This window comes from Pongo pygmaeus, chromosome 2 (assembly GCF_028885625.2).
Source record: "Pongo pygmaeus isolate AG05252 chromosome 2, NHGRI_mPonPyg2-v2.0_pri, whole genome shotgun sequence".
NCBI lineage: Eukaryota > Metazoa > Chordata > Mammalia > Primates > Hominidae > Pongo > Pongo pygmaeus.
The window spans coordinates 80,373,328-80,387,778 of record NC_085930.1 but is presented as its reverse complement, the minus strand read 5'-3'; the positions used below and the strand labels follow the sequence as shown (position 1 = coordinate 80,387,778).

Here is a 14,451-nt window from a genome sequence, read left to right as displayed (position 1 = left end):
ATTATTTTGGCCAGTTGTGGTGGGTGGCTCATGCCTGTAATCCCAACACTTTGGGAGGCAGAATCAGGCGGATCGCTTGAGCCCAGGAGTTTTGAGACCAGCCTGGGTAACATAACATGCTGAAACCCTATCACTACAAAGAAATGCAAAAATTAGCTGGGTGTGGTGGTGTGTGCCTGTAGTCTCAGCTACTCAGGAGGCTGAGGTGGGAGGATCACTTGAGCCTGGAAGGTCAGGGATGCAGTGAGCCAAGATGGCACCACTGCACTCCAGCCTGGGCCACAGAGTGAGACCCTGTCTCTTTAAAAAAAAAAAAAAAACAGAAAAGAAAAGTTAAAAGACTTTTTTTGTAGAGACAGGGTGTTGCTATGTTGTCCAGGCTGGTCTTGAGCTCTTGTGCTGAAACAGTCCTCCCACCTTGGCCTCCTGAAGTGCTGGGATTATAGGTATGAGCTACCATGCCTGGTGTTTCTGGCATAATTGGTGTGTCCTCACATGGTGGAGAGAGTATAAGTTCTCAGGTCTCTTTTTGTAAGGGTGCTAATCCGATTATGAGTGCTCCTCCAAAAGGCCTGGGCTCCAAATACTATCATATTAGGAGTTGGGGTTTCAGCACATGAGTTTTAGTGGTGTGAGGCAGGCGGGTAAGGGCACACATTTAGTATATAACACTTGTCAAAGATTTGTGCGTTAGTCTATCTTGTTTAATGTTTACTGGTTAAATTCAGGTATGGATTGCTTTATGCAGATAGGTTTTTGAAAATTATGTTAACTAAGTTGTGCGTAGTAAATGTTTTAAGTGAACTTATATAGCTCACTTAAAAAGAGTGGGAAGGAGAAGGGGCTGGGATTCATTTTATTTCATATAAAAAAATTTTTTTTTGTTTTTTGGAACAGGATCTTACTGTTTCACCCAGGCTGGGGGTGCAGTGGCAAGATCACTACTCACTGTAGCCTCAGTCTCTCTGGCTCAGGTGATCCTCCCACCTCAGTCTCCTGAGCAGCTGGGACTACAGATTTGCACCACCATGCCTGGCTAATTTTTATATATTTTTTTGTGGAGATAGGGTTTTGCCCTTTTGCCCAGGCTGGTCTCAAATTCCTGGGCTGAAGCTTTCCTCCCACATCTGACTCCAGAGTGCTAGGATTACAAGCATAAGCCGTCACGCCCAGCCTGGAATTTATTAAATGTATACCATGTGACAGGTTAGATACTTTCAACATAAATTAGGAAAAAAATACTGGTGTGAATTTTCTCAAAGGGGAAGCTCTGTTTATCACAGTGTTTGTGTAATTCTTGATTTTGCATTGTTTGCTCACATTCCTTCTCATGTTTATTAAGGTATCACTTAAGTCAACAAATATTTATTGAGTATATATTCTGTTCCAAATACTGCGCTAGGTATCGGGGGTGCTGTGGTCAGCAAACCACAGTATCTGGTAGGAATTTTAAAAATTATTTTAACAGTGAAGTATTACATTTCTCTCTGTATATGTGTGTGTGTATATATATATATGTTTTTTGTTGTTTTTTTTTTTTGGAGACAGTCTCGCTCTGTTGGTCAGGTTGGAGTGCAGTGGCACAGTCTTGGCTCACTGCAGCCTCCGCTTCCCAGGTTCAAGTGATTCTCCTGCCTCAGCTTCCCAAGTAGCTGGGTCTAGAGGTGCCTGCCACCACTCCTGGCTAATTTTTGTATTTTTGGTGGAGATGGAGTTTCACCATGTTGGCCAGGCTGGTCTCGAACTCCTGACTTCAAGTGGTTTGCTCTCCTTGGCCTCCTAAAGTGCTGTGATTACAGGCATGAGCCACTGCGCCCAGCCTGTTTCTTGTAATATTTTGCTTATTGCTTTTATCAGCATTGGCCTGTACGAAATACATTAACTTCATTTTAAAAATTAGGCCTGGAGGAAATCTTTTATAAATGTAGCCCTTTAAGAGAGTAATTTTTTTCAATTGAGTTTTAGATAAGCTTAGGTTAGGGGCCTAAGACTGGTGAGGTATAGAAGGTCAACAAACAATTATTACTTTTGTTATGCATTGAAAAATTTTAGTTATGAGGTGAAAGTTGTAGTGTCAAGTGATAGTAGCCTCATAATGTGTGAAGTGCTTAGTGCATAATGTGAGAGAGCTTGGTTAGATTAGATGGGAGTAAAATTGAAATTTAAATTTTTGCCTTTAGAATTTTTTCTGCTATATGTGTAAATTCCAAAGATTTTGACATAATTACAAACTTCCGTAAAATGAAGTTTAATGCTATAATATCGTTGCTACCAAGTTTAAGAACTTCAAATATCATCATGTTTTTCTCTGCATTTTAATATCTCTGAAATTGGAAAGTCTTTGAAACATCAGTAGTGACCTAGAATTGCAGCTTGCCCCATTTCTTTATTTTTTTAAAACAATGCAGTCTTACAGTTGATACTGACTTAGATTTAATGGATACAATATTAATAACTCTTGGAAGGCTTAGGATATTGGATAGTACAAGCAACTTGGAAGAGACATTCACTCTTGAAGGAAAGACTTCTGAGTATTCAGTGTAAATAGGCTGATTTAAATAATGGTGTGTTTCAGGTAAGAAAATGTTTTAAGAAACATTTTAGTATGTTGCTTTTATATTTAGTTGGTATTGTTTGCTCTCTGAAGTTCAGGTCATTATGAGGATTTGTGGGTAAAATTGCATCCTTACTTTGTGACTGTTTAAGAGATTTTGCCTTTTTAAAATTGTTAATGGAACAGTATAAAAACTTTAAATTATGGAATCATTATGGAATGAGGTTTCTTTTCTTTTCTTTTCTTTTCTTTTTTTTTTGAGATGGAATTTCGCTCTTGTTGCCCTGGCTGGAGTGCAATGGCACGGTCTCAGCCTCCGCTCACTGCAACCTCCGCCTCCTGGGTTCAAGCAATTCTCCTGCCTCAGCCTCCCGAGTAGCTCAGATTACAGGCATGCGCCACCATGCCTGGCTAATTTTGTATTTTTAGTAGAGACAGGGTTTCTCCATGTTGGTCAGGCTGGTCTGGAACTCCTGACCTCAGGTGATCCGCCCGCCTTGGCCTCACAAAGTGCTGGGATTAGAGGCGTGAGCCACAGTGCCTGGCCAGAATAAGATTTCTTTAATGTGCCCTTTTTAAAAATCACTGAATTTGGTATTAAGATGAGGCATAGGGTGTTAAAAAACACGGCTGGATATTTAAAATATGTTTTTTATTACAAAAGTAGGAGACCTTGTTTAAAACAATTTAAACAGTGCAGTACTTCATCAAAGGAAGACATGACAGTCCCTCCATTTCTATCCCATGTAATATAGCATATTAATTTAGAATATACTTAATATTTATGTGCATTCAGTAAAATAAAAAATGGAAGTGGACCATTTAGTAAGTTGCTTTTTAAAAAGTCACCATGAAAAATGAAAGTGTGTAGTTGGGCAAACCTTTGTATGTTAAGGAATTAAATTCAGATTTTTCAGGTGTAATATACTTGAAAGAGAAATGCCAGAAGCCACTTAAAAGAATAATTTGGATTACCTTTGCTTTTTGGTATTCAGTTTGAATGTTTTTGTTTCTGAATTACAAAGTTTCATCATTAGTAGCTTAATTTTTCTTAATTTGTATTTTCACTAAGCATTTACCTTTTTAATACTTTTAAAAGGTAAAAAACATTAAAAATAAAATAGTTTTTGTAGCTATGATTGGCTGAAATGAACAGCCTTTTTCAGACTAGAAACTTAAATTCATAAATGTATACATAATAAATTCAGATCTAATTTCTAATGTAGGAAAATCAGTGTTTGGGTCTGATGCAGGAACATTTATATATTTTGAAGATCTAGGATACTTATGTTGGAAGAAGGTAAAATTCACCAATTTATAATCAAAGGTAGAAAGGAAAATTTATCAAACTAAAATCAAGGGATAAATTTCTAGGAAGAAAGGAAAATAGCAATAAAGTTACTTTATTGGTAGTGATCTGTCTTAGGAGGATTGTCAATGTGTATAACAACATAGAGGATCTTTTACATTCTGTAGGGTTACCTGCAGAGAACCAAACTAAAACCTAAATTCTCTGAATATTTTGGTGGACTTTAAGGTGTTGGGTAGTCTGCTGGACTGAGTGTCTTAAATGGTTCATTTGGGAATGTCCACCCAGATTTGAATTAATTTAGTAGTCTCATAGCGTTTTAAATATTAAATAGGAAATAAACTTCTAAATTATAATTTGAAAGCACAAAGGAGTTTCTTTTCTCTCTCCTTCCTTCCTTCCTTCCTCCCTTCCTCCCTCCCTCCCTCCTTCTCCTTTCCTTTCCTTTTCCTTTTTCTTTTTCTTTCTTCGCAGCTCAGATTTCTGCTTTTAAGCTCAAGCATTTCAGATTTAGTCCCAAAATAGTACTTGGCTTTTTGAAAGCATCAAATTCATTTAAAAATTTTTGCTTCCAAGCAGCACAACTGATTTTGGTTCACGTAAGCCCAAAAGAAAACCAGAAAAGAAGGGAAAGAAATATTTATTAGAAGGATATTGAAGTAGCACTTAGAAACAAGGGTTGAGCTACACTACCAAGCCAAAGAGTGTGAGGATGGAGCCCAGGGACCTCAGCAGCAGAAGTTGTTAGACTTGTTCTTCAGGTTCTAGCAAAGGACTGGGTTCCAGTCTTGGTATCTTCCGTATTTCACATTTTTGGAGGAAAATATCTGATTGGCCTGGCCCTGGTCAGGTGGGGTGATGAGAGAAACAGAGCTGGCTACTGGAGGCCCATCCTTGTGTATTTAGTACCTTTTAAAGAAAATGGGAACCATGAGCTGGGGAGCTGACTCATTAGTATGTGCTATAATCACCATATATGTGTATACAGTACCTGCAATTCATCATATTGGTAAAATGTGTTAAAATTATTATCTTAAAACTGTTGTGAAGGTAATAATGGCAACTTAACTGTGTCAGTGGGAATCACCTTCTGACCTTTAAGGGTCCAGATAAATTTAGCACTGACCCTTGTTCTATTATTGTGAAACGTTTATTGTTCCTACTAAGATCTTTGAATTGTTGAAATGCTTATATTTCTTGATACTGTAGCTTCTGTTAGCCTAGTATCATGGAACCTGATCTTATAAGGAAAAAAAGACATGGAACTGGTGATTATGGTCTGGGGAAGAATATAATAGTTGCTTTAAGGAAGTTATAAACAGAGTGCTTTGGGAGCAGTAACTTAAGTTTATTTCTGGCAAGGAATATTTAGCAGTGCATCATGGTGCAAGGAGGCATTTCAACTTAGTCTGGGCAGAGGGAACAGTGAGCAAAGGAATAGTAAAGTTCAGAGCTGTGGAGGAAGAATTAGGATAGATTAGAAAGGGTCTTGCTAATGCATAGAATTTTGGCTTTAGAAAGACATTAGAAATTAATGAAGGCTTTTGAGCAGAGAAAAGATAAATCAGAGCTTTGCCCTGGAGAAATTGAGTCTAATTCAAAGGAATTAGGGAAATCACTCAGGAGACTATTATGGTATTTAAGCTAGAGGAGATGAGAATTTGTAATGGTGCAGCATTAGTGGGAATGAACATGAAGGTTCACAGACAACATTGGGTTATGGTTCTGTAGATAATATCTGTTCGTCATTCTCACTTTGCCTGGGTTTTGTATAGGTTTCCTAACTTGATTTTGCTTGCCCTTTCCAGTCTTGTCTAATATATGCTATTAATAGTAGTCATGCTACAGTGTAAGTATGTTATTCCCATGATTAAAATCTTTCTGCACCTTCTCCCTTGCTCAAGTTAAAACTTAAGGTTCTTATGAGATTTAAGGCATAAATAAATAATTGTGGCTCTACTTAATTTGATATTTTTCTGTTTGTTCCCTGTGTTTTTCTTTTCTCCTAAATTACTCAATTCTCTAGTAAATCCGTACTGTCTCATCCCAGTGACTTTGTATGTATTGTTCCCTTTGCTGGAACAAAGACCTTACTTTTCCTTTGTGCACATTTTTTCTCCCTCTTCTGTGTAGCTCTTGACTTTGTGGTCATTTTAAAAGATACATGCTAGGGGTCGTCTCTTCTAGAAAACCTCCATTGACCCTGAATTAGATGTGACTCAGCCCACTTCTATCATCATATATAAAATTTGTTGTGCCATTATTTTTTGTTTAGATTGTGAGCTCCCTGAGGACAACTAAATTCTTTATATATCTTTTCTTACCACATAATAGCTTAGGGATGCATATTTGCATTAACTGTTTTTTGGCCTATACTGAGCTTATACAGCCCGCAGGCTGCATGCAGCCCAGGGCAGCTTTGAATGTGACCCAACACAAATTCATAAACTTTCTTGAAACATTATGAGATTTTTGCGATTTTTTTTTTAAAAAAAAGCACATCAGCTATCATTAGTGTTAGTGTATTTGATGTGCAGCCCAAGACAATTTCTCTTACAGTGTGACCCAGGGAAGCCAAAACATTGGATACTCCTGGCCTATACTGTTCCTGTAACTAGATGTCGTGATGTAATTAGAGTATGGATTCTGAAGCCATAATGGCTGGGTTGAAATCCTAGCCATTGCTTATTACCCGTGCAATTATGGGCAGTTTATTTAACCTGTTTCGAAGTTGTCTTATTGATAATAAAATGGGGAGAGTAGTACCACCTAACTCATACATATGCTTCTGAAGATTGAGTTAATATGTCCACAGTGCTTAGAACAGTACCTGGCATTTGTGATTATGTATGTGCTTGCTATTTTTATTATGCATTACAGTTCAAATATGAATCTATTCCCCTGTTTTTTTTTGTTTTTGAGACAGAGTCTTGCTCTGTCGCCAGGTTGGCGTGCAGTGGCGTGATCTCAGCTCACTGAACCTCCACCTCCCAGGTTGAAGCTCTTCCCCTGCCTCAGCCTCCCGAGTAGCTGGGACTACAGGCACGCGCCACCATTGCCTGGCTAATTTTTTGCATTTTAGTAGAGACGGGGCTTCACCATGTTGGCCAGGATGGTCTCGATCTCCTGACCTCATGATCCGTCCACCTTGGCCTCCCAAAGTGCTGGGATTACAGGCGTGAGCCACTGCTCCCCGCTATTCCCCTATTAATTGCCAAAGCAGTTCTACACATAATTCCCAGATCTGCTTGGAAGGTGGCATTTTTTCTACCTGATTTCTTTTTTCTACTGTAGATGGTTTGTAGACATTATTCCCACAGAGTGGGCTTCAGGATATTCATTTATTCAATCACCAGATAATTATTGAGTGCCTACTATTTGCCAGACTTTGTATTTGTTTTATACATATGAATAAATTCTTGGTACTTATAAGATGTGTGTGTGTGTGTGTGTGAGAGAGAGAGAGAGAGAGAGAATAAATATGTGGGCAGACAGTAGATAATTAAATAAATTATATATTATGTTACTGGATAGTAAGGGCAATGCAAAAATAAGAAAAAGGGTAAGGGAAATGAGAGTTAAGAGTGGAGAATGTCACAGCTCTTTTAGAATTTGTCTAGTAGGCTTTCTGGGAGGTCTTTACTAGAAAGCCTCCCCACCGCTCCCCTCAAACTCCCATGTTAAAAAAAACTTTTTTTTTTTTTTTTTTAAAAAAGAGTGAATAGGTAGTTGGATTTTTTTTTTTTTTTTTTAAGAGACAGGGTGGGCTGGGCACTAGTGGGTCACGCCTCTAATCCCAGCACTTTGGGAGGCTGAGGCAGGTGGATCACCTGAGGTCAGGAGTTTGAGACCAGCCTGACCAACATGGTGAAACCCCGTCTCTACTAAAAATACAAAAATTAGCCAGGCGTGGTGGCACACGTCTGTCATCCTAGCTACTCAGGAAGCTGAGGCAGGAGAATAGATTGAACCCCGGAGGCGGAGGTTGCAGTGAGCTGAGATCGCACCACCACACTCCAGCCTGGGTGTCAGAGCAAGACTCCGTCTCAAAAAAAAAAAAAAAAAAGAGGCGGGGTCTTACTCAGCCTTCCAAAGGCTGGGATTACAGGTGTGAGCCACCATGCCTGGCACAGGTAGTTGGAATTTTGAATAAGATGGTCAGAGGAAGTCTCAGTTCAAAGGCGACATTTGATTGAGGCCCAAGAATAAGGGAGTCAGCCATGCAATATATAGAAGATAAATCCAGGTAGAAGACTTTTTTTTTTTTTTGAGATGGAGTCTCTTTCACCAGACTCTAGTGCAGTGGTGCAATCTGTGCCTCCCAATTTCAAGCAATTCCCCTGCCTCAGCCTCCCAAGTAGCTGGGACTACAGATACGCGCCACCATGCCCAGCTAATTATTGTATTTTTAGTAGAGACGGAGTTTCACCATGTTGGCCAGGATGGTTTTGATCTCCTGACCTTGTGATCCGCCTGCCTAGGCCTCCCAAAGTGCTGGGATTACAGGCACTTTTGTGAGCCACTGCGCCCGGCCAAGGTAGAAGAATCTTTCAGTGCAAAAGCCTTAAGTAGGACTAGTGTGTCTAGCCCTTTCACAGACAACAAGGAGGCCACTGTAGCTGAAGTAGACTGATCAAGGAGAGGAGGAGGTAAAGGGAATGGGGGAAATACAATGTAGGGCAATGTGGAGCACTGTAAAGGCTTTGGCCTTTGAGTGAAATCCAGAGCAGTTGCAGTTTTTTGTTGTTGTTTTTTTGAGACAGTCTCACTCTGTCATGCAGTGTGAGTGCAGTGATGTGATCATGGCTCACTGCAGCCTCGAACTCCTGGGCTCAAGCAGTCCTCCTACCTCAGTCTCTTGAGTAGCTGAGACTACAGGCTTGCGCCACCATGCCTGGCAAATTTTTAATTTTTTTGTAGAGACAGGATCTTGTTGCCCAGGCTGATTTTGAACTCCTGGATGCAAACTATCCTCCCAGATTGTCCTCCCAAAGTGTTGGGATTACAGGCGTGAGCCACTGTGCCTGGCTAGGATTACAGAGTTTTGAGCAGAGAAGTGACACTATCAGACTTAAGCGTTAAAAGAATTGTCCAGTGAGTGGCTGTGCTGAAAATATATTTGAGGTAAAGTAAGCTGGAAGCAGGGGTATTGAAATCAGGCTAAGAGATGTTCGTGGTTTGAATTAAGTGGTAGCAGGAGGTGTTAAGAATTAGTCACATTGTATATGTATTTTGAAGGTACAACCAACAGGAGTTTCAGGCAAGGTAGAGTGTAATGTGAAAAAGAAAGGAGTCAGTAGTGACTGAGGAATTTGTCTGAGCAGCCGAAGTGTGGAATTTCATCACATCTGAGAGGTGAAAGGCTGTAGAAGGAGCAGTATGTGGGAAAGATCAGAAGTTCAGTTCTGGACATGCCAAATATTAGTTGGCCAAATGGTTGGGTGGATGACTGGGGATCAGGAGTCATCCTGATAAAATTGGCATGCGGATAGTATTAAAAACTCCAGACTGGATGAGATCACCAAGTGTAGATAGAAAAGAGAGACTGAATTGTGAGTGCTCCAGCGTTAAGCAGTTTGGGAAACCAGAAAAGGAAAATGAACAAGAAAGATAAAAGCAAACCCAGGAAAGTAATTAAGGAGGAGTGATCAACTGTGTAAAATATTGTTAGTGGGACATTTAAGAAAATTGTCCACTGACCAGTGGATTTAGCAGTTGGTGGTCATTGGTTATCTTGATAAATGCAGATCATTTGTGATCTTGATAAATGCAGATTAGGTTTAGTGGTGGGACAGAAAGCTTGGAGTAGATTTGAGAGATAATGGGAGGGAGACGGCTGTTTTAAGGACTTTTATTACAAAGCACAGCAAATTTTTAAATGGTATCGGAACTGGGAGGGTAAGTGGAATAAAGAGTAAATTTTAAAAGGGAGAAATATCAGTGTATTTATATTTGTATGCTGGTGGGAATGAATCCATTATTAGCAAATAAAAAGTTGACGTAGATGATAGGAGAAAGGGGATAATTGCTCAAGTGATAGTCTTGAGTAGGTGATCAAATGGCAAATCTGGTATATAAATAGACCAGAGCATGGATAGTTCCATCTGTGATAACAGGTGGAAATTCAGGGTGTGTACATGTACATGATAGTAGGTAACTGGTGGGACTCTGGAAATTCCCTATTGTTTTCAGTTTTATAAGTGCAACAAGAAGCAAGGTCATTGAGTGTGAGGGAGGGAAAACTCAATGTAGGGTTGAGGTGAGAAGATGTGAAATAGTTACTGGGAGAGTCAGAGAATGAAATAGACTGGGGATAATGTCTGGTAGCATTTATAGTGTACTCAAGATCAGCCAGCATGATTGTGGATTTTTCTTTGCTTTCTTCCCTATGTTTGTGTAGGCACAGATTTGGTGGGGATTACGTTGATTTTTTTTTTTTTTTTTTTTTTTAATTACAGTGAATCCAGAGAAGGGCTAGAGAACCAACTATATCTGAGGGAGTGATTATAATTTTTTTTTCCTCTTTTCTCTTTTTTTTTGAGACGGAGTCTCACTCTGTTGCCCAGGCCGGAGTGCAGTGGCGTGATCTCGGCTCACTGCAACCTCCGCCTCCCGGGTTCAAGCAATTATCCTGCCTCAGCCTCCTGAGTAGCTGGGATTACAAGCACGTGCCACCATGCCTGGCTAATTTTTGTATTTTTAGTAGAGACGGGGTTTTACCGTATTGAGCAGGCTGGTCTCGAACTCCTGACCTCAGGTGATCTGCCTACCTCGGCCTCCCAAAATGCTGGGGTTACATGTGTGAGCCACCGCACTGGGCCAGATTATAATTTTTACAATTGAAGCTGGGTAATGAAGGGAGAGAGGTTGTCAGAGGATTGAGGGACAGTAAAAAGGTAATAGAATCAATGGATAGGAAATCCTGGTGGAGTCAAAGAATTTTTGGAGTAAGTATAACATATGTAAATGTCTTTTAGCTCATCAAGAACTATAAAAATGTAGCTAAGGTTTGACAAAGCTAAGTGATATACCTCTTCTCTATACTTTTCTGTTAGTTGAAATATTTCATTTATTTTTATGGCTCGGCGCAGTGGTTCACGCCTGTAATCCCGGCACTTTGGGAGGCCGAGGCGGGTGGATCACCTGAGGCCAGGAGTTCAAGACCAGCCTGGCCAACATGGTGAAACCCTGTCTCTGCTAATAATACAAAAAAAATTAGCTGGACATGGTGGCATGCACCTGTAATCCCAGCTACTCGGGAGGCTGAGGCAGGAGAATCACTTGAACCAGGAGGTGGAGGTTGTAGTGAGCCGAGATTGTGCCATGGCACTCCACCCTGGGCAACAGAGTGAAACTGTGTCTCAAAAAAGAAAAAAGAAAGAAATATTTCATTTATTTTTAAAAAACAAGCAGTTTTGTGAATGGGTGGAAAAGCAACGTTGGGTAGAGGTTTTATCCTCTCTGATGAAAGAGGATATTTAAAGTGCCTTTAGAAGTATTTCTAGGCCAGAGAGAATGCCAGTATAAGCCCAAGCATCTTATTATGGTCTAACACAGGTCTTTCTCACTGTTACAGTCTTCCTTACTAATGCCATCTCAGAACACTACCCTCATCCCCAAAGCTGTCTGCATATATCTGCCGTATTACTCAGATGTTCTTCCCATCCTGAGTTTCTTGAGGAAAAACAACCATTGGGTGCTTACTAGGTGTCAGCCATTTTGCTAAGCACTTTGCTTACACTAATGTTAATCCTTACAGCAACAGAAGTAAATATTATTATCCCTGTTTCACAGATGGGGGAAACAGAGAGGCTAGGGTTATCTGCCTTAGGCCCTACAAATGAGAAAGTGGTTGAAATACCTGGTCAGGCTTCCAGACTCCAGAGCACCACCTGACTCTTTTTAAATTGATTTTTTTTATTATTTAGTTTTTACTTTTATTAAAGTTATATGCACATGCATTAGTGAATTTATTAATACGACAGAGGTCACAAAAAAGTCTGTGTACTTTCTCTTATTTCTTTTACTCCTGAGAGACAACCACTTTAAATTTTCTTTGTTTTTTATTTTTTGAGCTGCAAGTAAAACTGCTTTAAAATCATTTGGTTGTTTCTTTTGGTGTTTACCTTCCTATTTCTTTTTTTTTTTTTTTTTTTTTTGAGACGGAGTCTCGCTCTGCTGCCAGGCTGGAGTGCAGTAGAGTAGCATGATCTCGGCTTATTGCAAACTCCAACTCCCTGGTTCAAGCGATTCTCCTGCCTCACCCTCCTGAGTAGCTGGGATTACAGGCATGCACCACCATGCCCAGCTAATTTTTGTATTTTTAGTAGAGGCGGGGTTTTACCATGTTGGCCAGGATGGTCTTGATCTCCTGACCTCGTGATCTGCCCGCCTTGGCCTCCCAAAGTGCTGGGATTACAGGCGTGAGCCACCGTGCCCAGCCTACCTTCGTATTTCTAAGGTACAGTCTTTTTACTAGTTACTTTTTCTGTTAATCTTACAGTCTAGTTACTTTTTCCCTTAATGTCTGATTTCTTACTAATGAAAGTTAAGATTTAGTTTCTTTTACGTACTCCTTCTCCAAGCATACACACAAACTTCCCACTTTAACTGCTCATTTTTTCCAAGATAATTACATTGAAATTTTGGTCACATTAGCTTTCAATATATACATTGTCTCTGTGAACGCTATTTTTTTCATTTAATTTTCTGCATGCTTATGACTAATTCAACCCCAAATTTTAGTTTGTTTATATATCAATTTCATGTTTAAAAAAAAATCTCTTGTCGAGACTTCTTAACTGCTCCATTTTGGACTGGTTGCTCTCTAGACATGCCTTAATCCTACCGTGTTATGATGAAGATGGAAATCCTACCATCTTATGGTGGGAGACCCGTTTTTATCATCCTGTAATTAACCTTTTGTGTTGGAGTCTCAGTATTCTAGATGCCATATCATGCTGTTTCTTGGTTTACATCATTGTTTTGGTGGAATGACAGGAGGCACAATAACAATTTTTTTTGATTTGTACTTTCAGTGTCTGAAAATGTGTTTATTCTACTTATTTGATAGTCTGGTTATTCTAGGTTGAAAAATTATTGTCTCTGAATTTTGAAGGAATTTTTTCATTGCTTTCTTTGACACCTGTTGATAAATCTGGAACACTCTTTGTATGTGACCTGGTTTATGTCCCTGGAGTTCCGTAGAGTCTTCTCTTTGATTCCAGAATTACACAGTTTTACTACAGTGTGCTTTGCTGTGAGTTTATTTGTCAACTCTTGTGTTGGTCACTCTTCAGCAACTCTTGTGAGTTCTCTTAATTTGAAAGCTAGTATTTTTTAATTCTGGGAATTATTTATGGATTGGTTGGTTGAGGCAAAACATGCATAAAATGAAATTTACCACTTTTTAACCATTGCTAAATGTACAGTTCAGTGGCATTAAGTACATTCACAGTGTTGTAGAGCCATCATCACTATTCATTTCCAGAACCTTTTTATTGTCCCAAATATAAATTCTGTACCCATTAAACAAAAATGACCATTCCTCCTTCATTCCCATCCCTGTCTAGCTTTTGTGTCTTTGAGTTTGATGGATTTTAGGTGCCTCACTTAAGTGACATTATAAAATATTTCGGGTCTGGCTTGTTTTACTTCACGTAATGCTTTCAGGGTTCAGGGTTGTTTTCACCTTTTAGCCATTGTGAATAACACTGCCGTGAATGTTGGTGTGCGAGTGTCTAAGTCTCTACTTTCACTTCTTTTGGGTATACACCTAGAAGTAGAATTGCTGGATCATACGGTAGTTCTGTGTTTAACTTTTCGAGGAACTGTTTTCCACAATGGCCGCACCATTTTACGTTCCCATCTGCAGTGCCCAGTGGTCCCAGTTTCTCCATATCCTCACCAGTGCTTGTTATTTTTCATTTTAGAAAATGTTTTTGATTTAAAATAATTATTGGTTTCTTCTCCACATTTCTGTGTGTGTATTTTTTTCTTTTTAAACTGGTCATTTAGACTTTAGACCTCTTGTACTACTATTATAATTTTCTGATTACTTCCCTCTTTATAAATGTCTTTAAACAATGCACCTTTAAAAAAGAGTGTCAAATGGTATGCCATCATTGAGTCAGTAGTTTTGTTTTATTTTAACTCCTCCTCTTCCCTCCGAATCTATAGTTTTTTTTGTGTAGAATTTTCCAGGTAACTCAGAACACTTGCTGACTATTACTACTCAGGATATGGAGATTCCTACCAGTTAGTGGACCCATATTTTCCTCCAATTTCTTAGTCTTCAAGAATCCTAGCTCCATTTGATAACTATGAGTAGTGCTTTTTGAATAACTTCTTTTGGAGGGGTGAGACCGCAGCAAGCTATAGTTTTGTTTTGTTTTTTAGAGACTGTTCCTCTTTTGTCCAGGCTGCAGTGCAGTGGCACAATCATAGCTCACTGCAGCCTTGAACTTCTGGGTTCAAGCAGTCCTCCTACCTCAGCCTCCCGGGTAGCTAGGATTACAGGTACATGCCACCATGCCTGGGTAACTTTTTAATTTTTTGTAGAGATGAGATCTCGCCATGTTGCCCAGGC

General features: G+C 39.5%; 1 protein-coding gene and 1 pseudogene across 3 annotated transcripts in view; both read left to right on the top strand.

Moving 5' to 3' along the window:
• Positions 1-14,451, top strand: part of PPP4R2 (protein phosphatase 4 regulatory subunit 2) — a 70,155-nt gene that overhangs the window by 23,262 nt on the left and 32,442 nt on the right. The window lies entirely within an intron of this gene.
• On the top strand, positions 7,453-7,518 carry LOC129034388 (U7 small nuclear RNA; annotated as a pseudogene).